Below are 24,634 nucleotides of genomic sequence, written 5' to 3'. Positions count from 1 at the left end.
TTATTCACTAATTCAGCCACAAATTCTCCACCAACTATTCCAGTCTCTTCTCATATTATTTAGACACTTTGGATATTCTTTCAATTTCAAATGCTTGATGACATCTGTCCCAAAGCCTTTTGTCCTGATCCAGTCTGACTGGTAGCCTTCTACATCTGGGGTATAGCTGTCCTTGAATCTTCCTTCCCATCATCTGGGGGATCCCCTTCTTCCCTCTCCTGTGTTGGAGACTATGTTTTCTATAATCCTAGGTGTTCCTCTTTCATGGTTTAATCTCCCTCTGCTTTTTTGTTTTTGTTGTTATTATTGCTGGAGCACATCCTCTAGTAGTTTCTGGAGAAAAGGTGCTAAAAGCATAATGTTAAAAAAATTTTTTTTTGAAAACTTATATGTCTGAAAATACCCTTTTTCTACCCTCACACTTGATTGACAGTTAGGCTTAATATTGAATTCTTAGATGGGAAATAACTTTCCTTCATATTTTTGAAGCTCTTACTCCATTGTTATCTAGCTTCCAGTGTGGGAGTTTGCTAAGAGGTCTGAAGCCACTCTGTCCTGATCCATTTTGAATGATCTTTTCCTTCTCTTTGGAAGCTGGTAGGATCTTTTCTTTATCTCCAGGGTTCTGAATTTAGATGATGGTGTGGGCCCATTTTTATCTGTTATTCTGTGCACATACATGGTGGGCCTTTTTAATCTAAAAACTCACATCCTTTTGTTCTGGGAAGTTGTCTGTAATTATTTTTTGGATTATTTTCTCCCTTCAGGTCTCTCCCCCATCCCCCACCCCACCCCCCACTCCCGTTTTCTTTTCCTAGAACTGTTATTATTCAGGTATTGAACTTCCTGGGCTGTTTTCTCTTAAACTTTTCTCTTTCAACTCCTCTAGTGAGAACTTTATTTATACTGTTATATTTTTATTTCCCAAGAGCTCTATTTTGTATTCTGCATGTTACTTTTTTTTTATGGCATTCTGTTATTTCATGTATACAGTATTTTTTTCTTTTTATCTGAGAAAATTGATGGATTTTTAAAGTTTTCTTCTCTCCTCATACTGACACTTTCTCTACTTTTGCATGTTTCTTTTGGCTCTACCACTCATATTAGCAGCCTTCCTGAGATACATAATCACTGGTGCCTGCTCATGTTTAAGGGTGAGGGGAGAAGAGAGCATTTGGTACCCCTGGGCATGTGGTTGGGGCTTGTCAACTGAGAATTTTACTTCAGAGTTATCTGGTTTGGGAAGTTCGTTGGTGCTCTCTCTGATGTCAGTCTCCATGGATCTTTCCTCTTGAGTTGAATAGATTTTTCCAGTATCCTGCCTGGAGGGTAAAGGGCTGGCAGCCAATGATCACTCTTGAATTCTTTGAGGCTTCTGCAGTCTAGATCAAATTGATTCTCACCATCCCCCAAGGCCAGCTTGGTTCTCAGCTTTCTTGGATCTGCCAAGTCAGTTACCACTGGTGCTTTCCAGCTTCCAGGATGTCATTACTTTTGTCTCCTTTCCTGGTCTCCCCATCTTGCGCTGAGCTCTCTCTGGCGGAGAATGGGGCTGTGGCCAAAGTGTCTTCTGGGAGTTGTAGTTCCTATATTGGTGAGGCGAGAAGAGGCGGAGTGACTCGGCGGCCATTAGCTGTGTGTAGTTGCCAGGGACTAGGAGGCCAGCAGCGATGAAAGTGAGCCGGATGAGGCTGAGCTGGAGCCGGAGGAGGAGGAGGAGACGGCGGCGGTCCCTACAACTGGGCCCACTTTAGGTGGCTTGTTCGCTTCTCTCCCCGCACCCAAAGGTTCGGCCTTGCTGGCCCCGTCCCCCCAGATCTCTCTGTTTTCTTTTTGTACTTCTATTACAGTTCTTAACTGCATTCCCTGACTTCCTGCAGATTGCTGTTTTGACAGACTAAGGAGATCATGACCACAAAAAAAGCCCATTAATATTTTCCAAACTATTATCCCTATTAATAGCTATATTAACATAAATTAATATTGTGAATAATATTGTAAAATATGGCAAATAAGCTAGAGTTCTAAATCTAGAGTGAGCAGAAAACATTGTATATGCTAATCCATGCTATTGCAGAGTCCCACACGAGGAAATGCAAACTGGACTAAATATCACTTTGGAAACTTAAAAAGATAAAACAGTTTATTCTGACAGTCCCACTAGTGTTACCAGTTATTTTTCATATTCAAAAATATGGGCTATCGGAGTGATGTCATCAACGTAGTGACATAAGGCATCCCCTGAAAAAGCCTTCCCAGAGATTCAGTGAATAAAAGGACAAACACCACTTGCTGAAAACTCCGGAGGACTGTAGAGAAATGGGGAAGGACTACAGAAATGCTGAAGCAAAGAAAAAGGAAAAAACTAGGTAGGAGATTGCTATCCTAGAACACCAGTGCCATCCCCCACCCCCTCACTTGGTCCATAAAGCTTGGGAATCCTTCAGAGACAGAAAGGCTGGGATCCCTCCCTCTCACTGCAGACACAGATTTTAGAGCCACTTGCAGGGGCATGTTAGAACCCCATTCATATCCAGGCACCATGTCCCAAGTCTGCAGAGACCCAGGACAGAACACAAGCCACTTAGGAGTGCCACATACATAAAGGCCCCCAGTGGGTGAGGGGGAAGCTGTGGTTGAAAAGTGGTGCACTCACTCAATCCAGTTTCTGTTGGCTGGACCACCTAAATACAAAATGGACTTTTTGTGCATGATCTACCTTTCTGGATTAACCCCAACTGATTCTCCAGGTGGGATACTCTGACAGGGAAAAAACCAGAGGCAAAAACACCTGAAGGAGAGAAAAAAAAGGAGGTGGTGGGGGATGTTAAATTGAACTGCAGAAAGACAAGAGGTTCCCAGAACTGAAAAGTGCAAGAAAAATGGGCACTGGGTGAATGAAAGAATTTCAACAAATCATAGGATCTGGGGAGAAAATTCTGCACAATAACAAATAGAGCATATCAAAATTCCTGGTAAAAGAAAAGAGGAAAGGAAGCTTTCTCCTGGAGGTGAAACAACTGCACAAAAAGTGCAATCTAAAAAACTGTACTTCATATTCAGGGCAAGAATCAGATGAAGAAGAGTTGAAAAAATCTGATCAGTTAAACATGGGCTATTCTCAAGGTCTAGAATAAGGCAGACTAAATATCAAAGAAGGGCATTAAGACAAAGTCAATCACTATTAAAACACTAGGAAGAGAGAGGGGCTGACCTTCAGAATAAACTTATCAAGATATTCAGATGCCTACACATCAGCAAAAATTTACAAGCCAAACTGAGAAACAGGAACATAAGGCCCAGTCAAGGGAACAAATTAAAACTTCAGAGGAGATACAAAATTTGAAACAACTTATCAAGGAAATGCAAACAAACCTCCGTCTATTCAAGAGATGAAGGAAAATAAGGCTAAAGAGATAAAGGATATTAGGAAGACATTGTGTGAGCATAAAGAAAAATTTGAAAGTATAAATAGAAAAATAACAGAAATTATGGGGATGAAAGGCCAAATTGAAGAATTTTAAATTACACTAGAGGCATACAACAGCAGATTTGAATAGGCAGAATAAGACAAGACAATCAAAATCTTACAGACAGAAGTACAGATAGAGAAAAGAATATAAAAAATTAAGCAGGCTTTCAGGGATGTCAGTAACAGCATGAAGTACAGAAACATATACATCATGGGTGTCCCAGAAGGAGAAGAAGAGGAAAAAGGGACAAAAAGAATATTTGAGGAAATAGCTGAAAAATTCCCAATGCTTATGGAAGACATAAATATGGGCACTGGGTGAATGAAAGAAGCGAAACGTACTCAAAACAGAATAAATCCTAATATACCTACCCCAAGATACATATTAATTAGAATGTCAGATGCCAAAGATAAAGAGAGAATTCTAAAAACAGCAAGAAAAAAGTGATTTGTCACATATGAGGGATCTGCAATAAGACTAAGTGCTGACTTCTCATCAGAAACCATGAGGTGGAAGACAGTGGTATGATATATTGAAGGTACAGAAGGAGAAAAACTACCAGTCAAAAATTCTTTATCCAGCAAAACTGTCCTTCAAAAATCAGGGCGAGTTCAAGATATTCACAGATAATGCAGAAACAGAGAGAGTTTATCAACAAGAGACCTACCCTACAAAAAATACTAAAGGGAATTCTGCATGTTGAAAGGAAAAGACTGAAGAGAGTGGCTTGGAATAGTGTGAAGAAATGAAGATTATCAGTAAGGGAAACTAAAAGGGTAAAAAACGAGACAAAAAAACTATCATTTGCTAGGGTATTAGAATAGCTAGAAAGAAAGAACTGAAATGATGGAACTGTAACCCATAGCATTCTTTGAAATTGGTTCTATAGCTACTTGTTAAATTGTAATTTGAAAGTTATCACCTTTTTGTATTATATTTCACAATAAGGAAATAACTGAAATTATGGTGTGGTAACTCAACATTTTTGGAAATTTCCTACATAACTACTTGTTAAATCATACTTTGAAAGATATTATCTTTTTGTATATGTGTTATATTTCACAATAAAAATATGATTTAAAAAATGACATATAAATACCAAAGGATAAAACGGCTGAAGTAAGTACTGTCTTTACAGTAATAACACTGAATGTTAATGGATTAAACTTCCCCAATCAAAAGACAGAGATCTGAAGAACGGATTAAAAAACATGACCCAACTACATGTTGTTTACAAGAGACTCATCTTAGATCCAAAGACCAAATAGGTTGAAAGTGAAAGGCTGGAAAAAGACATTCCATGCAAATAGTAACCAAGAAAGAGATGGGGTAGCTATGCTAAGTTTGGACAAAATAGACTTTAAATGCAAAACTGTTATAAGAGATAAAGGAGGACACTATATATTAATAAAAGGAGCAATCTGCCATGAAGAAATAGGAATCATAAATATTACGGACCTAACCATGGCAGCCCAAAATATATGAAGGGAAAAACAGATATCTCAACAATAATAGTTGGAGACTTCAGTACACCACTCTGATCAACAGATAGAAATCTAGATAGAGGATCAATAAGGAAGCAGAATTTGAATAATATGACAAATGAACGAGACCTAACAGACATACACAGAATATTGCACCCCAAAACAATGGGATATGTATTCTTCTCAAGTGTTCATGGATCATTCTCCAGGATAGATCACATGCAGGGTCACAAAACAAGTCTGAATAAATTTAAAAAGGCTGAAATTATACAACACACTTTCTCTGACTATAATGGGTGAAGATAGAAATCAGTAACAGGCAGAGAACTGGAAAATTCACAAATACGTGGAAGTTAAATACACACTATTTAACAATCAGTGGGTCAAAGAAGAAATTGCAAGGGAAATCAGTAAATATCTCGAGACAAATGAAAACAAGAACACAACATATCAAAACTTATGGGATGCAGCAAAAGCAGTGCTGAGAGGGAAATTTATGGCCCTAAAGGCTTATATTTAAAAATAAAAAAGAGCTAAAATCAAAGACATAGCTGCACACCTGGAGGAACCAGAAAAAGAACAGCAAACTAACCACAAATAAGGAGAAAGGAAGAATTAAAGATTAGAGCAGAAAAAAAAAATTAAATTGAGAATTAAAAAAACAATAGATTCAGGAAAAAACATAATCAAAGCAAACTGGAGTCTATGGTCAACAGTAACATTGTAATATACCTCCATTAAATGTAACAAAGGCAATATGCCATTGCTAAATGTATATGAGAAAGGGATATAGGGGAGTAATATGGGATTCTTGGTAGTGGTGTTATTTGCTGTCCTTAGTAGTATATTGTATTGTATGACATGTTATTTTTCTTTTTAACATTTTTTCTTATTGCTAAAAAAAAAAAAAAAAAAAAAAAAAAAAACAATTTTTCTTGTAGTAATCAATATGTTCAAATGCTGATTGTAGTGATAAATGTACAACTTTATGATGATACCATGAACAACTGATTGTACACTGTGGATAAATGTATGGTATGTGAATATAAGTCTATAAAATTGTAGGAAAATATATATATAGGAGTAAAAGTGTTGGAGAAAACATGGTGAGAGCAATGATGCCTCACCAATATGGACTAACTACAATGTGTAAACTCAGAATTGAATCTTAGAACATAGCCTAACGTGGACACAATAATTGTAATAGTACCTAGATTGTAAGCTCTTACAGCAGTTAACTCTATCCCTGAATTGTAAGGCCTATCTCTAAACTTTGAGATGCGGATCCCCTAGCGTATGTTGTCACAAACATTGAGACTGGTGGTTTGATGTGCTGAGCCCTTGAGCATGGGACCTTGCCCTTATGAAGCTCATTACCACAAAGGAGAGTCTAAAGTTGTATGTAATGGTGCCTAAGAGTCTCCCCCTGAGTACCTCTTTGTTGCTCAGATGTGGCCCTCTCTCTCTCTAACTGAGCCATCTCGACAGGTGAACTCGCTGCCCTCCCCCCTACGTGGGACCCAACTCCCAGGGGTGTAAATCTCCCTGGCAACGCAGAGTATGACTCCCGGGGATGAATGTGGACCCGGCATCGTGGGACTGAGAGTATCTTCTTGACCAAAAGGGGGATGCAAAATGAGACAAAATGGTTTCAGTGGCTGAGAGATTCCAAATGGAGTCGAGAGGTCACTCTGGTGGACATTCTTATGCACTATATAGATAACACCTCTTAGGCTTTAATGTATTGGAATAGCTAGAAGTAAATACCTGACACTACCAAACTCCAACCCAGCAGCCTGGACTCCTGAAGACAATTATATAATAATGTAGATTACAAGGGGTGACAGTGTGATTTTGAAGACCTTGTGGATCACACCCCCTTTATCTAGTGTATGGATGAGTGGAGGAATGGGGATAAAAACTAAAGGACAAATGGGGTGGGATGGGGGGATGATTTGGGTGTTTTTTTTTTCACTTTTATTTTTTATTCTTGTTCTGGTTCTTTCTGATGTAAGGAAAATGTTCAGAGATAGATTGTGGTGATGAACGCATAACTATGTTATCATACTGTGGACAGTGGATTGCATATCATGGATGATTGTATGATGTGTGAATGTATTTCAATAAAACTGAATTTAAAAAAAAAAAAAAAACAATAGAATTAACAAAACTAAAAATCGGTTCCTTGAAAAGATCAATAAAATTGACAACCCTTAGCTAGACAAAGAAAATAAATAACTGTAAATAAATAAAAGCAGAAATTAGAGGGAGGACATTACAACTAACTCCATAGACATAAAAAAGATCATAAAAGGATACTATGAACAACTGGATGCCAACAAATTATACAACCTACATGAAATGGACAAATTCCTAGAAACACATGAACAACCTACACTGACTCTAGAAGAAATAGAAGACCTCAGCAAACCAATTACAAGAGATTGAATCAGTCATCAAAAAACTCCCAAAGAAAAGCCCAGGAACAGATGATTTCACAGGTGAATTCTACCAATCATTCCAAGAAGAATTAATACGAATCCTGTTTAAACTCTTGCAAAAATTGAAGAGGAGGGAACACTCTCTAATTCATTCTATGAGGCCAAAATCACCTTCATACCAAAGCCAGATAAAGATACTACAGGAGAAGAAAATTTCAGACCTATTTCCCAAAATGCAAAAAAGCCTTAACAAAATATAGCAAACTGAATCCAACAGCATATTAAAAGAATTACACACCATGATCAAGTTGGTTTTATCCCAGGTACACAAGAGCAGATAAACATAAGAAAATAAATTAATGTATAAACCACATTAACAAAATGAAGGCAAAAAACCACATGATCATCTCAATTGACGCAGAAAAGGCATTTGACAAAATCCAGCTTTCTTTCTAGATAAAAACAATTCAAAAAACAGGAATAAAAAGAAACTTCTTCAACATGATAAAGAGCATATATGAAAAACCCACAGCAAATTTTGTAGTCAGTGGTGAAAGAATGAAAGCTTTCCCTCAAAGATCTGGAACAAGTGAAGGATGCCCACTATCACCACTGTTATTTAACATTGTGCTGGAAGTTCTCACCAGAGCCATTAGACAAGAAAAAGAAATAAAAGGCATCCAAATTGGAAAGGAAGAAGTTAAACATTCACTATTTGCTGATGACATGACCCTATATATAGAAAGTCCTGAAAACTCTACAACAAAGCTAGTAGAAAACTTTCCAAATAAATGAGTTCAGCAAATTGGTGGCATACCAGATCAACATGCAAAAATAAGTGGTGTTTCTATTCTTAATAATAAATAATCTGAGCAGGAAACCAAGAAAAAAATCCATTTACAATAGCAACTGAACGAATGAAATACCTAGGAATAAATTAACCAAGGATGTAAAGGACTTGTACACAGAAAACTACAAAATGTTGCTAAAAGAAATCAAAGAAGGCCTAAATAAATGGAAAGACATCCCATCTTGATAGACTGGAAGACTAAATATCATTAAGATGTCAATTCTATGAAAATTGATTTACAGATTCAATGCAATCCCAGTCAAAACTCCAACAGCTTACTTTGCAGAATTGGAAAAGTCAATTATCAAATTTACTTGGAAGGGTAAGGGGCTCCAAACAGCCAAAACATCTTGAAAAAGAACAAAGTTGGTGGACTCACACGCCTTGACTTTAAAGCATACTACAAAGCTACAGTGGTCAAAACAGCATGGTACTGGCCTAAGGATGGATATAGTGAACAATGGAATAGAATTGAGAGTTCATAAATAGACGCTCATATCTCTGGGCAATTGCTTTTTGATGACGCTGCCAAGTCAACTCAACTGGCAAAGAAAAGTCTCTTCAACAAATTGTGTTGTGAAGACTGGATATCCATACGCAAAAGAATGAGAGGAACCTTATCTTACACCATACACAAAATTTAACTCAAAATGGATCAAAGACCTAAATATAAGAACCAGGATCATAAAACTACTAGAAGAAAATGTAGAGAAGAATCTTCAAGATCTTGTGGTAGGCAATGATTTCTTAGTCTTTACACCCAAAGCACAAGCAATGAAGGGGAAAAAATAAATAAATGGGACCTCCTCAAATCACAAAGAAAGTGATGTCATGAAATTGAAAAGACAGCCTACTTAGTGGGTGGAAATATTTGGAAATCACATATCTGATAAGGGTTTGATATCCAGAATGTATAAAGAAATCTTACAACTCAACAACAAAAAGATAAACAACCCAATTAAAAATGGGCAAAAGACTCAGGCGGGAGCGGGAGGTGGGCGGGAGCCAGTGGAGGAGTCCGCCTGTTCTCGCGTGCATAAACGGGTCAGCGACGCCAGGCGGCTACACCGCGGAATCGGCGTAGGCGGCTTTGGAGAATCGGCGGGCTACGCTGCGTCTGGGCTGGTCTCGGAGGGGGAAGGGATGTCGGTCAGTACGAGATCCGCTCCTGCTGAGGAGAGGAGAGTCAACAGCAGCACCAAGGCAACAGAAGAACCTTGAAGGCTATGTGGGATTTGCAAATCTCCCAAATCAAGTATACAGAAAATCTGTGAAGAGAGGGTTTGAATTCACACTTACGGTAGTAGGTGAATCTGGATTGGAAAAGTCAGCATTAATCAACTCATTATTTCTCACAGATTTGTATTCTCCAGAGTATCCAGGTCCTTCCCATAGAATAAAAAAGACTGTACAGGTGGAACAATCCAAAGTTTTAATCAAAGAAGGTGGTGTTCAGTTGCTGCTCACAATAGTTGATACCCCGGGGTCTGGAGATGCAGTGGATAACAGTAATTGCTGGCAGCCTGTCATCGACTACATTGATAGTAAATTTGAGGACTACCTAAATGCAGAATCTCGAGTGAACAGACGACAAATGCCTGACAACAGGGTGCAGTGCTGTTTATATTTCATTGCTCCTTCAGGACATGGACTTAAACCATTGGATATTGAGTTTATGAAGCGCTTACATGAAAAAGTGAGTATCATCCCACTTATTGCCAAAGCAGACACACTCACACCAGAGGAGTGCCAACAGTTTAAAAAACAGATAATGAAAGAAATCTAAGAACATAGAATTAAAATATATGAATTTCCTGAAACAGATGATGAAGAAGAAAATAAGCTTGTTAAAAAGATAAAGGACCGTCTACCTCTTGCTGTGGTGGGTAGTAATACTATCATTGAAGTTAATGGCAAAAGGGTCAGAGGAAGGCAGTATCCTTGGGGTGTTGCTGAAGTTGAAAATGGTGAACATTGTGATTTTACAATTCTGAGAAATATGTTGATAAGAACACACATGCAAGACTTGAAAGATGTCACTAATAATGTACACTATGAGAACTACAGAAGCAGAAAACTGGCAACTGTGACTTAAAACGGAGTTGATAACAACAAGAATAAAGGACAACTTACTAAGAGCCCTCTGGCACAGATGGAGGAAGAAAGAAGGGAGCATGTAGCCAAGATGAAGAAGATGGAGATGGAGATGGAGCAGGTGTTTGAGATGAAGGTCAAAGAAAAAGTTCAGAAACTGAAGGATTCTGAAGCTGAGCTTCAACGGCGCCATGAGCAAATGAAAAAGAATTTGGAAGCACAGCACAAAGAACTAGAGGAAAAATGTCGTCAGTTTGAAGATGAGAAAGCAAACTGGGAAGCTCAACAACGTGTATTAGAACAACAGAACTCTTCGAGAAACTTGGAAAAGAACAAGAAGAAAGGGAAGATCTTTTAAACCCTCTATTGACCACCAGTTACGTATTAGTTGCCAATATGCCAGCTTGGACATCAGTGTTTGTTGGATCCGTTTGACCAATTTGCACCAGTTTTATCCATAGTGATGGATTTAACAACATGACAAACTTATTATTTTGTTGTTGTTGTTCTTGATGGAGATTAAGATGCCTTGAATTGTCTAGGGTTGTTGTGTACTTAGAAAGTAATGGCTCTAAGTACCTTTCCTACTTTTTTTCCTTTTTTTTTTTGAAAAAAAAAACAGATGTCTTCAATTTAATGCAAGAGAACATTTTACTGTTGTACAATCATGTTCTTGTGGTTTGATTGTTTACAGGATATTCTGAAATAAAAGGACTCTGGAAGCTTTTCACTGAGGATCAATTGCCATAATATGAAGCAAACTATGCTTCTCTGTGATAATTATAATACAGAAGTTCCATTCAATGCAGCCTATACAATAATGTAATTTAGTCTAACACAGTTGACCCTATTTTTTGACACTTCCATTGTTTAAAAATACACATGGAAAAAAACCTATATGCTTACACTGCACCTAGAGCTTTTTTATAACAACCTTTTTGTTTGTTTGTTTGTTTGTTTTGGATTCTTTTAAATATATACTATTCTCATTTAGTGCCCTCTTTAGCCAGAATCTCATTACTGCTTCATTTTTGTAATAACATTTAATTTAGATATTTTCCATATATTGGCCTTGCTAAAATAGAGTATAGCATCTTTCATATGGTAGGAACCAACACGGAAACTTTCCCTTAACTCCCTTTTTACACTTTATGGTAAGTAGCAGGGGGAAAATGCATTTATAGATCATTTCTAGGCAAAATTGTGAAGCTAACGACCAACCTGTTTCTACCTATGTGCAGTCTCTTTATTTTACTAGAAATGGGAATCATGGCCTCTTGAAAAGAAAAAAAGTTACCATCTGCTTTTAGCTGTATTCATATATTGCATTTCTGTATTTTTTTGTTTGTATTGTAAAAATTCACATAATAAACAAAAGTTGTGATGTAAAAAAAAAAAAAAAAAATGGGCAAAAGACTTAAACAGACATTTTTTCAAAGAGGAACTCCAAAGGCTAAAAAGCACATGAAAACATGCCCAACATCACTGCTATTAGGGAAATGCAAATCAAAATCACAGTGAAATATCATTTCACACCAATAGAATGGCCACTATTGAAAAAAAAAAAAAAAACAGAAAATTGCAAGTGTTGCAGAGGTTGTGGAGGAACAGGAACATTCATTCATTGCTGGTGGGAACGAATGAGTGCAGCCGCTGTGGAAGATGGTTTGGCAGCTCCTCAGGAGGCTAAGTATAGAATTACCATATTCAGCAATCCTGCTACTAGGTGTACGCCCAGAGAAGAATTGAAAACAAGGACACAAATGGATATTTGCACACCAATGTGTGGCATTATTCACAGTTGCCAAAAGATGCAAGCAACCCAAGTGTCCATCAACTGATGAATGTATAAACAAAATGTGATATATACATAAAATTGAGTATTATTCAGCTGTAAAAAGGAATGAAGTTCTGATGCATGCAACAACATGGATGAACCTTGAGGTCGTTATGCCGAGTGCTATAAGCCAGACATTAAAGGACAAATATTGTATGATCTCACTGATATGAACTAATTATAATAAGCAAACTCACAGAGATAGAACCTAGAATATAGGTTACTAGGAGACAGATTTGGATTAGGGAATGGAGAGTTGATGCTTAACTTGTACAGAGTTTTTATTTAGTTGATAGTAAAGGATTGCAAATGGATGGTGGTGATGGTAGTACATTATTGTGAGTGTAATAAACAACACTGAACTATATGAACTATAGAGGTGAATGTAGTTAAAAGGGGAAACTTTAGGAAGTATATATTACTAGAATAAAAATTAAAAGATAAAACAGGACTGTACAAAACAATAAACCCTATTGTAGATGACGGAATACATTAATAGTACAAGTATAAGAATCTTTTTACAAGAATTAAGGCAAGTGTATGTTACTAATACAAGGTGTTAATAATAAGGTGGTATATGGGGAAAATGCACCTAATGTAAATTATGGACAATAGAAAACAGTACAATTTTAATAATCTTTCATCAATTGTAACAAAAGTAACTACTTAAAAAATAGTACAAAGGAGGGACACAGATAGAAAGCAGGGACATGAACAGACATTTGCATACTGATGTTTATGGCAGTATTATTCATGATTGCCAATGGATGCACGTGGCCTAAGGGTCCATTCACTGATGAGTGGAAGGGCAAATTGTGGTGTATACATAAGAAGGAATGAAGTCGTGATGTATGCAAAGACATAAGTGAAACTTGAGGACATGTTGAGCGAAATAAGTCAGAAATAAAAGGACGAATACTATATGGACTCACTAATATAAACTAAGTATAATGAGCAAACTCTGAGAGTTAAATTTGAGAGCATACGGTTATCAGGAGATAGAAAGAGGGCAGAGATTGAATGGCAAGTGAAGCTTAAGGAACACAGAATGTTTAATAAGGTTGATTGTAAAGGTTCAGAAATGGTTAGCACAATACTGTGTGATGGTAACACAATACTGTAAGTGTAATTAACAAAGCTGAGTGTGAGTATGACTGAAAGAGGAAGATTAGGTTCATTTATGTCATCAGAAAGAAAGCTAGAGGATAAAAACTGGGAGTGTATAACCTAGTGAAACCTAGAGCAAATGATGATGGGGGTTAATTGTACAAATATAAGAAAGTTTTTACATGAACTAGGATAAATTTATGTCACTATTACAAGGTGTTAATAATGGGGTAGTGTATGGAGAAAAAATAAAATTAATGCGAATTAAGGTCTATAGTTAACAAGTAACATTGTAATAGTCTTTCATCAACTGTAACAAAGACACTGCACCAAAGCTAAATGTCAATAATAGGGGGATATGAGGAGGTGTATGGGATTTTTTTTTCCTTTCTTTTAAGAAGAAATGGGAATTTTTTCATATAAATTGTGGTAGTGAATGCATAAATATGTGATTATACCAGGAGCCACTGATTTTACACTTAGGATAGATGGTATGGTGTGTGAACAAAACTATTTTTTTTTAAATAGTACAATTATAAAAAAGTGCAGTCATCATTTGTAACAAATGTCCCCCACCAATACAAGGTATTGGTAGTGGTGTATGGTAATCTTGTATTTTATGCGTGATTGTTTTGTAAACCCACAACTTCTCTAATTAAAAAATCTAAAAAATTAAAAGCAATATATATGGGCTATCAGTTATAAGGGATAATTAAGGTAAGAAATACAAAAGATCATATAGATTTTGATTAAAAATACTAACATACAATGTGCAGCTAATTCTCACATTTTATAAGTGGATTTTCATTTTATGGATGATCTGAGTCAACACAGGATCACTTTTCTTTATTATGAGTTTCTCCAAATCCAGGCTGATGGCTAAAGCCATGCTCTTCTATATTTAGGCTAAAGTTTCAAATTTTGGACTATTGAGAGAAACACAAAGCCAAGACTATTGTTTTAATCATACACACACACAAAAATTAGTTGGCATGGTGGAGGAATGGGATAGGGAGGATATCTGCAAACATTTCAAAGTCAGATATCAGTTATTTAATATTGGTTCATTAATTTATCCATACTTCATTCAACAGACATTTAAAAATATTTGTTATATACTAAGTATAGTGCCAGGACCTCGAGAAACATGGATGAATAAAACACGAGGAACTCAGTCTGGTGAGAAACACATATTTATAAGCTAACACTTTTAGATAGATTATTCTGACAGTATGCATGGTGGATGGAAAGGAAAAACTAGTGGCAGGGCCTTAAAGAGGAGGATATTATAATAATCCAATTCAGAAATAATGAGGACTTAAAGTAGAGCACTAGCAATAATAAAAGAGAGGAGGGCATTTATTTGAAGGAACTTTCTGAAGTAGAACCAGAACTGGATTAAGATGCACACACACATCCCCAACCTATAAAAAGTTGCTAAAACATCATTGGAAAAAATTAGAATCATTCTGTCAATTCCTTACATAACTGGCAAAATACAAACTGGTATTGCTATTATCAAAATGGATGTTTCCCTTGAAAAAAAAATTTCAAAAGATTTCTTGCCTGTGTCAGCCTAGCTCTAGCTCTATTGAGTATCTCTACAATAAGCACAAGCCAAAGTTGCAGAATTAATATATGTCTGGCTGCCAATTCCAAAGCCACCCATCTATGGTCACATGACCTTTGCAGTTACACTCTTTGTCTTTGACATTTGAAAATCTGATTAATAAGTGTCTTGGAGCAGGTCTGTTTTGATCAATTGTGCTTGGGGTATGCTGAGCTTTTTGGATCTATAATTTTTTGTCTTTTGTAAGAGTTGTGGAATTTTCATTGATTATTTCCTCTATTATTCTTTCTGTCCCTTTTCCCTTCTCTTCTCCTTCTGGGAACCTATAACAGGTATATTCATGCACTTCCTGTTGTCATTCAGGCCCCTGAGACCCTGCTTATATTTTTCCATTCTTTTCCCTATCTTTTCTTTTGTGTGTAGGATTTCAGGTGTCCTGTCCTCTAGTTCACTGATCCTTTCTTCTCCCTCTCCAAGTGTGCTATTGTATGTCTCCATTGTGTTTTTCATCTCTTCTATTGTGCCTTTCATTACCATAAGTTCTGTCATTTGTTTTTTCAAGTTTATGAATTCTTCCTTATGATCACCCAGTATGTTCTTTATATCCTTCATCTCTTTTGTCACATTTTCTTTCAACTTATTGATTTGATTTAGAAGATTTGTTTAAGCATCTTTAATTATTGCCTCAACTCCTGAATCTCAGTTGAGGTGTTAGTTTGTTCCTTTGTCTGGGCCATATCTTCATGATTCCTGGTGTGGCTCATGATTTTTTCCTGCCTAGGCATCTGATTTTCTTGATTAGTTTAATCTGGAAGTCGTTTTCTCACTTTTGGCTAGAGTTTTCTTGTTGGTTGTCTTTGATCTCTATCTTTTCTTTTTTTCTCTTGCTGGCCAGTTGTCAGATTGGTTCTGCACCCCCCCCCCAGTCTTCTCCCAAGAATCATGCACCCATGGTAGTCTGCCATAGGGATGGGAGTTAGGCACTGAGCACCCCAGAAAGTTCACTGTGTGTGGTAATACAAATCTGCTAGCTTCTGGTGGTACTCTGCTTTCCACTGGCCCAGCAAGACCTGGGTTTGTTTTAAAGCCCTGCTTTAACAGTATTTCTCAGCCAAGACAGGGCTGGGTTTCCCTACAGGGCATGTAGACCAGCTCTTTTGGTCCTAGGAAGGGGACTGAAGCATCTTTTTAAGATGATTACTGTGGGAGTCCTATGGCCTCTATTTGCCAGCCCAAGTCTGGCTCAATATGTGGCTCCACCTGTAGCAAAGTACTCCCTCAGTTGACCAGTATTCAAACTGTCCCCAAGGCAAGGAAACAGCCGCCAGCTGCTGCTTCCCTCAAGGGTGGGGGAAGGACTTTCAGATCTAGGGCTGGAAACAGTCTCTGTCCATGTTTTCTCAGTCTCTCTGTCCCTCACTGATCTGGGCCTTGAGATATCCTCCCCTGTCCTCCAGGTCTTCAAATGGTGGGGGTACATTTCAGTACTGTGAGACATTTTATAGTCTGTGTTCTTTGTGGGAGGGGTCCCGTCTGCTGATTCTGTGCCTTTCCCACACTGAGACTGAGTGAAGGGCCAGGGAGAGGACTGGCTGGTGTGGGACAGAAGATTCCTACCTGATATTTCTCCTGTGTCTTCAATTTGGCATTTGCAGGGTTCTTCTCCCGTCTGTATCCTCCTTCAGGGTTTCAAACAATTCAGAATTGCCCTTTTTTTCATTGAATCTTTGGAGAGATGTTTTCAGTAGCTGACATTGCTATGTTGATGACATCACTCATAGGCATTTTCAACAGAGTGTGTTGACATACTTTTGTATTTTTGCCTGTTCTGTTTTCTCCCCCATTTTTTTCCCCCTCAGTTTGGATACTTTCTATTGATAAATCTTCCAGTTCATTGATCTGGTTTTTCTGCTGTATCCACTTTGCTGTTAAGCCTATCTAATCAATTCTTCTTTTCTCATATCATACTTTTTACTTCTGATGTTTTCATTTGGCTCTTTTATAGGTACACAGCTTCTATCTTATTGCTAAAATTCTCTGTCTTTTCATGCATATTGTGCACCTTTACATAGATTCTTTAGCATCTTATCATAGTTATTTTGAAGTTCTCACTGACACAGCCTCCTAATCTAGTGGCCTGACACAAGGGATATACACTTGTCTAGAGGAAAATACTGTTTATTTCAGTCTCCACTGATCAAAACAGACCTGCTACAAGACACTTATTAATCAGATTTTCAAATGTCAAAGACAAAGAGAGAATTCTGAAAGCAGTGAGAGAAAAGCAATCCATCACATACAAGGGAAGCTTGAGAAGACTAAGTGCAGATCTCACAGCAGAAACCATGGAGGTGAGAAGGCACTGGTATGATATATTCAAGAAACTGAAAGAGAAAAACTGACAACCAAAAATCCTATATCCAGCAAAACTGTCCTTCAAAAATGAGGGAGAGTTTAAAATATTTACAGACAAACAGACACTGACAGAGCTTGTGAACAGGAGACCTCCTTTAAAAGAAATACCAAATGGAGTGCTACAGATAGGAAAAGACAGGAGAGAGAGGTTTGGAGAAGAGTGTACAAATGAACATATTAGGAGATAGAAAGAGGGTAGAGATGGGACATTTGACGCTGAAGGAGTGTAGAATGTTTAAGAGGATTGACTGTATAGATCCAGAAATGGATAGCGCAATACTGTGTGATGGTAGCACAATATGGTAAGTACAGTGAAAAAAAGATGACTGTGAGTACAGTTGAAAGAGGAAGGCTAGAGGTATGAATGACACCAGAAGGAATGATATAAGATAAAAGACTAGGACTGTATAACTTGGTGAAACTTAGAGGGGTCAATGATTGTGATAAGGATGCTTTTACATGAGGGAGAAAAAACGAATGTCAACTTTGCATGGTGTTGAAAATAGGATGGTATTGGGGAAAAATACAATCAATGCAAATTAGAGTCTATCGTTAACAATAACATTGTAATATGCTTCCATTAATTGTAACAAAGGCAATATACCTAAAACTAAATGTATATAAGAGGGGGATGTAAGGAAAGGGTATGGAATTCTTGGCATTAGTGGTGTTGTCTGACCTTTTTATTGTATTTCTTTTTTTCTTTTAGTCATTTTTTTTTTTCTTTTTTCCCCTCTTCCTCTTTCATTGCAGAAGAAATGGAAATGTCCTCACATAGATTCTGGTGGTGAATGACTAACTATGTTATTATATGAAGAACAGTGTTTTAAAACTTCAACTTATGTATGAGACCAAAGGAAGCGCTGTTTATTTGGTACAAAATTTATATTTTCTGTAGCACACTATATAATTTAACTTGTATGTCAGTTTATTCAAACACTATAATTACATGGAACTTTGAATAGGGAGTGAGATCTGGTTGGTTTGTACAGGTTAGTGTGAAGCCCCAATACATCCCAGAGTAATGTGGACAGAGAATAAAAACATATTCACAAAGCTCACTTGAGGGACTGTGGAAAAATGTGGTAGTATTAAACTTCCCCACCTGGGGAATTACTGATATTCTCACAAACCTTGGGGACTACCAATTTAAAAGGCCAAGCCCTCAATCTTGGGGCTTGCCCTTATGAAGCTTATTACTGCAAAGGAGAGGCTAAGCCTACTTGTAATTGTACCTAAGAGTCACCCCAGAGAATCTCTTTTTTTTTTTTAATTATTATTCATTTTATTGAGATGTATTCACATATCATGCAATCATACAAAAACATACATTCAGTTGTTTACAGTACCATTATATAGTTGTGCATTCATCACCAAAATTAATCTTTGACATTTTAATAGCATTCTTGGTTGGTTTGTTTGCTTGGGGGTTTTGTTTTAATTTTTTCAGAATGAGTATTGTCAGCTATTACCTATGCCATAGCACCACCCCTCACAAGAATTTGGTGCACCTTTTCAAGAAGTCTTGAAAAAAATGGATTAATTTTTTATATGAAAAATGAGAACTATTTACTAGTATCAAGGAGCCCCACCTGGTATTGAAGAAGTCTTCATTCCAGAGCCTGGTGCTCCAGGCTGCCTTCTCTTCACTCTAGGTTCAAGTCCTGTGTGGTCAACCCCGAGCTCTGGCCTCTGCTGTGTCTGCTTAATGCCACATCTTTCTCCACTATCTCCAGCAGAGACTAGCCCAGTGCCTGCTCGAATCTCACTTTTTCCAAACAAGGTCCTCCCAGCTCCTCTTTGATCACATGCTGTACTTTGGGCTACAGTTGTGGAGAATTTGAAGACTGTAAAAACATAACACACAAAATATAAATTACCTGTAACCCCTCTCTTAATTTTATTTAATACCTTTGATTCTTGCTGCCTCTTTGCCATCACCTCATGTGCTTATACTTAAATTTTTTTAACAGAATTGGAATCAGTACTGTAAAAAAAGGGTCCTTTGTTTTTCACTTGATATATGTCATAAGAATTTTTCGCATGTTACTCAATATTCTTTGAAAATTCTATTTTTATTAACAGCAAAAAAAATTGCATTGTCTAGATGTATTATAATTTATGTAACAAGTTCTCAGTTTAGGGACATTAAAGTTAGTACGATTTTGTGTGTGTATCTAATTTAAATTACTCTATCTTGAATATCTTTGGAAATAATTTTTTTATCCCCAATGTTGCTGTTTATTTCCTTGGAACAGATTATTCCTGAACGTATAATTACTAGGTTAAAGGGCGTGATGGTTTTAAGACTCCTGATGCCAGATTGCTTTCTAGAAAAGTTGAAGATTATCATTGGTTAAAAAAACAACTTTAATTTAGATTTAAATGAAATTAAATTTAGAAGTCCATAAAAAGGGTATGTCTTGTTTTGATATTCATTTCTTTATTTGTTAGTGAAGTGGAATGTGTTTCCTATGTTTTGTTGGTTATTCATATCTCTTCTATCCTGAATTTCTTTTCATTTATTTTACCCAGTGTTGAATTAAGGTTTTAGTATGGTTCAGATCAATTTTTTTTTTCTATTTTTATTGAGATTGTTCAGATACCATACAATTATCCAAAGAGCCAAAGTGTACAATCACTTGCCCCTGGGTACCCTCATACAGCTGTGCATCCATCACACTTAATTTTTGTTCAATTTTTAGAAACTTTTCATTACTCCAGACAAGAAATAAAGTGAAAGATGAAAAAAGAAAAAAAGAAAAGGAAACTCTAAACCTCCCCTATCCCTAACCAACCCCCTCAATTGTTGACTCCTAGTATTGATATAGTACGTTTGTTACTGTTTATGAAAAAATGTTGAAATACTACTAACTGTAGTATATAGTTTGTAATAGGTATATAGTTCTTCCCTATATGCCCCTCTATTATTAACTTCTAATTGTATTGTCATACATTTGTTCTGGTTCATGAAGTGATTTCTAGTATTTGTACAGTTGATCATGGACATTGCCCACCATAGGATTCCGTTTTATACATTCCCATCTTTTGACCTCCAACTTTCCTTCTGGTGACATATATGACTCTGAGCTTCCCCTTTCCACCTCATTCACACACCATTCGGCGCTGTTAGTTATTCTCACATCTTGCTACCGACACCCCTGTTCATTTCCAAACATTTAAGTTCATCCTAATTGAACATTCTGCTCATACTAAGCAAGAGCATCTACACTTCTTCCACAAGGCAGGAGGGAGAGTCAAAGAAGGTAGAGAGGCAAAAGAAAGAGGAAACAACAAAAAAACAGACAGCTAGGAAGCAGCAAAAGGAAAAATAACCTTAAATCAAAGTAGAATAAAGAATCAGACAATACCACCAATGTCAAGTGTCTAACATGCCTCCCCTTTTCCCCCCTCTTATCTGCATTCACCTTGGTATATCACCTTTGTTACATTAAAGGAAGCATAATACAATGATTCTATTAGTTACAGTCTCTAGTTTATGCTGATTGCATCCCTCCCCCAATGCCTCCCCATTTTTAACACCTTGCAAGGTTGACATTTGCTTGTTCTCCCTCGTAAAAGAACATATTTGTACATTTTATTACAATTGTTGAATACTCTAGATTTCACCAAGTTACACAGTCCCAGTCGTTATCTTTCCTCCTTTCTTGTGGTGTCTCACATGCTCCCCATCTTCCTCTCTCAACCGTATTCATAGTTACCTTTGTTCAGTGTACTTACATTGTTGTGCTACCATCTCCCCAAATTGTGTTCCAAACCACACACTCCTGTCTTCTATCACCCTGTAGTGCTCCCTTTAGTATTTCCTGTAGGGCAGGTGTCTTGTTCACCAAGTCTCTCATTGTCTGTTTGTCAGAAAATATTTTGAGCTCTCCCTCATATTTGAAGGACAGCTTTGCTGGATACAAGATTCTTGGTTGGTGGTTTTTCTCTTTCAGTATCTTAAATATATCACACCACTTCCTTCTTGCCTCCATGGTTTCTGCTGAGAGATCCGCACATAGTCTTATTAAGCTTCCTTTGTATGTAATGGATTGCTTTTCTCTTGCTGCTTTCAGGATTCTCTCTTTGTCTTTGACATTTGATAATCTGATTATTAAGTGTCTTGGCGCAGGCCTCTTCATATCTCTTCTGTTTGGAGTACGCTGCGCTTCTTGGATCTGTACTTTTATGTCTTTCATAAGAGATGGGAAATTTTCATTAATTATTTCCTCTATTATTGCTTCTGCCCCCTTTCCCTTCTCTTCTCCTTCTGGGACACCAATGATACGTACATTATTGTACTTTGTTTCATCCTTGAGTTCCCGGAGACGTTGCTCATATTTTTTCATTCTTTTCTCCATCTGCTCCTTTGCGTGTAGGCTTTCAGGTGTTTTGTTCTTCAGTTCCTGAGTGTTTTCTTCTGCCTCTTGAGATCTGCTGTTGTATGTTTCCATTGTGTCTTTCATCTCTTGTGTTGTGCCTTTCATTTCCATAGATTCTACTAGTAGGTTTTTTGAACTTTTGATTTCTGCCGTATACATGTCCAGTGCTTCCTTTACAGCCTCTATCTCTTTTGCAATATCTTCTCTAAACTTTTTGAATTGATTTAGCATTAGTTGTTTAAATTCCTGTATCTCAGTTGAAGTGTACGTTTGTTCCTTTGACTGGGCCATAACTGTTTTTCTTAGTGTAGGTTGTAATTTTCTGTTGTGTAGGCATGGTTTCCTTGGTTATCCAAATCGGGTTTTCTCAGACCAGAACAGGCTCAGGTCCCAGAGGGAAGAAATATTCAGTATCTGGTTTCCCTGTGGGTGTGTCTTAGAAAATTGCTCCACCCTTTGATGCCTCGGGTCACTGTGCTTTTCTGCCCAGCAGGTGACTCCTGTTAGCCTATAATTCTTGGCTGGTGTGAGGAGGTATGGCCGTGTTCCCCCAGGCTCTGGGGTCTGGTTCTGAATCCCCAGATAACCTCTTTTGTTGCTCAGATGTGGATTCTCTCTCTCTAAGCCAACTCTGCAGGTAAACTCACTGCCCTCCCCCCTATGTGGGACATGACTCCCAGGGGTGTAAATCACCCTGGCAATGCAGGATATGACTCCCAGGGATGAATCTGGGCCTGGCATCATGGGATTGAGAACATCTTCTTGACCAAAAGGGGGATGCAAAGTGAAACAAAATAGCTTCAGTGGCTGAGAGATTTCAAATGGAGTCAAGAGGATATTCTGGAGGTTATTCTTAGTTATATAGATATCCCTTTTTAGTTTTTAGTGTATTGTAATAGCTAGAAGGAAATTCCTGAAACTGTTGAACTGCAACCCAGTAGCCTTGATTCTTGAAGATGATTGTATAACTATATAGCTCATGCTGTGCGTGAACCTTGTGGCTCACACTGCCTTTATCCAGTGTGTGGACAGATGAGTAGAACAATGGGGACAAAAAGTAAATGAATAATAGGGAGGGATGGGGGGAATGGGATGTTTGGGTGTTCTTTTTTACTTTATTTTTTATTCTTATTCTTTTTTTGTGTGGTAATGAAAATGTTCAAAAATTAATTGTGGTCATGAATGTACAACTGTATAATGGTACTGTGAACAACTGATTGTAAAAAAAAAAAAAAAACAGAACAGAGTATGTATTGTTCTACATATTGCAAGACATGTAGAACAATATCAAATGGTCTAATGTATGGATAATTAAAGTCCCAGAAGGAGAGGAGAGAGAGAATAGAGAATAAATATTTGAAGAGATAATGACTAAGAATTTGCAAATTGGATTAGATATATCAACTCATAAATCCAAGAAACTGAGCAAACCACCTACCCCAAATTTGTAGGTACATCATAATCAAGCAGCTGAAAAACAAAAATAAAGAGCAAAACTAAAAAGCAGTAAAGAAAAAAAAAACACATCAAATATGGTGAATAATGGATAAATTTTCACATGAAACAATGGAGAACAGATGAAAATAAAAAGACATCTTTAAACGCTAAAAGAAAGTAACTCACTCTAAAACTCTATATGCAGTGAAAATATCTTTCAAGAATCAGGGCAATATAAAGACATTTTCAGATGGACAATGGCTGATAGAATTTGTCCACAAGTTCTTCCCATTGAAGGGAAATGAGAGCAGATGAAACTAATACATGGGAAGGAATGGAGACTAGAAGAAAGGGTAAATATCTGAGTAAAAAAAAACCAATCCTTTAAAATATCTTTAACTTCTAAATATATTTTAAATTTCTTTTAAAATTATTGTCTTTTTAAAGCAAAAGAATAAAGTATTTTAGGGTTATAATATAAGAAGAAAAAAACTAAGAATAAGAACATAAAGAGTGGAAAGAGTGAAGGAAAGCATACAGTTGTAAGGTTCTTACACTACTTATAAAGGAGAATATTATTTGAAGATATACTGTGGTAACTAAAAGATACCCATTATAATCTCTTGAACAATCTCTGAAAAATAACACAAAGAGATATGACTAAAAAGTGAATAGAGGTCCTTCTGTGCGTGTTGATATGATTGGCCAGTGCAGACTGGTCCTCTTTTCCTCTCTGTCTGCTTGAGGATCACCAGCCATCATGAGTGACACAGTAACCACCTGGACCAGGAAATTCATGACCAACTGACTGCTTCGGTGGAAACAAATGGCCATTGATGTCCTTCACCCTGGAAAGGCAACAGTACCTAAGACAGAAATTCAGGAAAAACTAGACAAAATGTACAAGACCACACCGGATGTCATCTTTGTATTTGGATTCAGAACCCATTTTGGTGGTGGCAAGACAACTGGCTTTGGCATGATTTATGACTCCTTGGATTATGCAAAGAAAAATGAACCCAAACACAGACTTGCAAGACATGATCTGTATGAGAAGAAAAAGACCTACAGAAAACAGCAAAATGAACACAAGAACAGAATGAAGAAAGTCAGGGGGACTGCAAAGGCCAATGTTGGTGCTGGCAAAAAGTGAGCTGGAGATTGGATAACAGAAGGAATAAAGATTCTTCAATGACTTGATCCATGATTGTGCAGATTTTTCACCAGAGGATTAATAAAACTGTAAAAACTTTGGAAAAAAAAAGTGAAGAGGAGAGAAAATAAAATACTGAAAATAATATGAGTCACACAAAAGAAGGAAGGATGAGAGGAACTGAGAAACATAAAAATAAAGATCAAATAACAAAATAGGAGACTTAAATCCAACCATACCAATAATTACACTAAATGTAAATGGATTAAATACTTCATTAAATGCAGTGATTATCAGATGGACAAAAAGAAAATTCAGCTATATGCTGTTTACAAGAAATACACTTGGTATATAAAGTTACAGATGGGGTTGAAAAGATGTGCCCTGC

At 37.0% G+C, this 24,634-nt stretch overlaps 2 pseudogenes; both read left to right on the top strand.

Annotated features, from left to right (window-relative positions):
• Positions 1-9,391: 9,391 nt before the first annotated feature.
• Positions 9,392-10,700, top strand: LOC119522449 (annotated as a pseudogene).
• A 13,153-nt stretch (positions 10,701-23,853) lies between these two features.
• Positions 23,854-24,246, top strand: LOC119522471 (annotated as a pseudogene).
• The last annotated feature ends 388 nt before the right edge of the window (positions 24,247-24,634 follow it).

Source organism: Choloepus didactylus, chromosome 2 (genome assembly GCF_015220235.1).
Source record: "Choloepus didactylus isolate mChoDid1 chromosome 2, mChoDid1.pri, whole genome shotgun sequence".
Taxonomy (NCBI): Eukaryota; Metazoa; Chordata; class Mammalia; order Pilosa; family Megalonychidae; genus Choloepus; species Choloepus didactylus.
The sequence above is the reverse complement of the archived record's forward strand: the minus strand, read 5'-3'. Positions and strand labels throughout refer to the sequence as shown.